Below are 3,068 nucleotides of genomic sequence, written 5' to 3'. Positions count from 1 at the left end.
AAAAAAAAAAAACTATAATCTCAAACACTCGCACGAAACTCCGGTTGCTCCACCACCTTGCAGCCACATTCCTTTTGACTTTTTCTCACACACGAAGTTGTGTGCTGAGGCAGTATCAACTAAGATACTCACTCAGTGCCCCTTAAGCCTGTCTTCTATCATCATAACTTGAGAACATTATCCCCTGTCAGAGCATGAAAAGAAATATCTGGCATTGCATCAGTTGTATCATCCTCTGCGTTTTCCCCTTCTTCATTCACTAAATACACTCAAAGTTTCTTACACGTTTGTTTAGGAGACCACCCCTCGTCATAGTGAAAACGTAAACCCTTCTTCCTTCTATCTCGCATCTGTTTTGGGCTCAGACGTTTCACCAAAATTGGTTTGCCTTCACTCCACCTTTTAGCTACTGGTAATGAATCAGTCCTTTTATGCTAGGATAGACATTGTTCTTTTAGGTAGAGGTCTTCAACAATTTGGACTCTCTCATGCTACTTCCCTAACACTTAGTCTTCTCTTCGGCCAAGCCTGCTAGCTCAAGCTCTTTAGAAGTATTTGAGGTTTTGCAGCCTGCATTTCAATGCTAATTTCTTCCTTCAAGCCTCCAACAAACGGCCAACTAGAGCCTCTACATGCCAATATGCCATCACCTTACCGTATTGTCAAGTGCTCCGAACTCGGCCTGATATTTGATGACATTCCCCTTTTGTTTTATCTTCGACAACTCTACATTATAGTCGAAATATGTTGAGGGACTGAAATGAACAGTTAAGGCCTGAATGGATGATTCTCCCGTAGGTTGATCGTGTTGCGATACCAGCCACCAGCACCATTGAATGAATGAACCTTCTAAGTCAATAGCAACGAGAGTGACTCTGTTCCCTATTGGCACCGCCTAACATTCAAAAATATATTTGGCCTTGAAAACCCAGCTAATAGGATTTTTACCTGAAAACTTGGAGAAATCAAGCTTGGGGGTTTTAACATAGCCCATATCTTCCCTAGTTCTGTGCGATGTCTCAAGGGAACTGGACGGGAGAGAAGGATGAGACGACGTACATGTGTTGCCATTGGAAGGTGAACATGGGCTGTTATTTGAGCTACCTCCCGTACCTCCACTCTCCGGTAGCTGGTTCTCTGAGGAATGGTTGCATAACGTCGGTCCTACCTTGCTCAACTCATCCCGTAGCATCCCCATAATCGCCTGATGATATGCTAAGCTTGACTACATGTATAGGTCCACATCTGTGATTCTCTGTCCGAGCACTTCGTAACCTTTCTTTACTCCATTCAGACATCCCGCAATGGTCTGGCGATCTTCCTGCGCATGCTTTTGGAGGCCATCTATGGTTGCCAATGATTCTTTGGTAATCATTGACTCCGATACCAATGGCAGTGTCGACTACAGAGGGTGAATTACAGATACGGGTCTGGTCATATAACCCAAGACCCACTTATTTCTCCCATATTCTACTTTGTTGTATTTGCCAACATGAACCCAGTCTTTTCCGTGTTTACCAACTTGTTTAGACCAAAAAAAATTTCACGTTCCTTGTATATAAGTATGCATTCATAATTATAGATGAAACCAACAGTAGCTTCATGGTATATATTTTAACTTGTTATTGTGGCATGGTTTCTGCATAAGAATCAGACACATTCACTTGCAGAAACTTTGCAACCACTGGTATTATAAAATTTCAAACTACAATCTGACATCTACAACCAACTACTGTGGAATCTTAGAGCATTCTCTCGTTATTAATAACTTGCTTACCTTGAATTATGACAAATATAGATGGACCCTTCAGTCTCGCTTGCAAGAAGAGAAATGTCTGACTGCTAAAGAACTTAAGGAAACAATCCATTGATTCCAAAAATTCACAAGACCTGCTATTTGACTTCAATGGTTAAATATTAATCCTAATAATGTATCAAATATTTCTGGAGCAATCAGGTACTTTGTTGTGCGGAAGTCCATTGCCTTGACTATTGTTATCTGGTAGACGAAAAGACCATATGAAAACACTCCATAGCGTTTTCAGTTTTCTGCCGGAGGAAAAAAGACTACCTGAAAGCATATCATTTGGATGACACATTAAAAAACTTGGTTTGTGAAAACTAGGTTTTTTTAAAAATGGGGTTAGAAACTGGTTAGTGTGTTTGGATAATAGTACCAAAACGCATTTTTATTTGTGAATAACTCCATTTTGGAAAACACTTTTTGCCAAAATAAGGTTTGATAAAACTCATTTTTAATGTCACCAAGAAGGAAAACCAATTTTTTCCTCCAAAAATTGGTGTTGGGTTGCCATGAAACGTCCCTTTTGTCTCATCATCAGCTACTATAGAACTAAGAGCATTCCTAATTTACAGCGGAAGTTGCTGCATTTCTCCGTGTTTCTTAGACAACTAGTCTTCAAGGACCAAGGCCCTATCATGTTTACGAATGAAAAATTTTATTGCCACTTTGTCTAAGCCTCGGAAAAGGACAATGCACATTAAGTCCTACCCCCTGATACACTTTGATGCCCATTGCTTGGTTCATGAACATGTTGTGTCAAACATCATCGATACTTTCCTCATGTTCCCTTGAGATGGTAGAAAATGAATGAAGAAGTGATGAGAGAGAGAGAGAGAGAGAGAGAGAGAGAGAGAGAGAGAGAGAGAGAGAGAAAGAGAGAGAGAGATGGAGGTTCCTCTATAAATAGTTAAGTGCAAACCCAAGTGGTCAATATCCTCTCTTACTATAAAATGATGTTGGGGGCATTTTGATTACCCCTGATATAACATACATAGATATAATGAGGCAAATGACACATAATCCATGGTGCATTTACTTATTTACACTAGCATAGGCTCTGATCTTAGTTGAGAACGAGAAGGGTTTGTTCCTAAATTTGTGGACGTAAGACGATATCAGATTTGAGGTAACCAAATGCCCTCCTTGACGAATTAGCTATTTTAGAAATATTTTACTTCACATCCCCATTTTTCAGTTCCCATATTGATGCCCAACGTAATGTATTATTATTTTAAGGTATAAGCCATTCATAACCTTGTTTTTT

The sequence above is a fragment of the Nymphaea colorata genome, chromosome 8, assembly GCF_008831285.2.
Source record: "Nymphaea colorata isolate Beijing-Zhang1983 chromosome 8, ASM883128v2, whole genome shotgun sequence".
NCBI classification, from domain to species: Eukaryota; Viridiplantae; Streptophyta; class Magnoliopsida; order Nymphaeales; family Nymphaeaceae; genus Nymphaea; species Nymphaea colorata.
Note: the sequence above shows the minus strand (reverse complement) of the source record.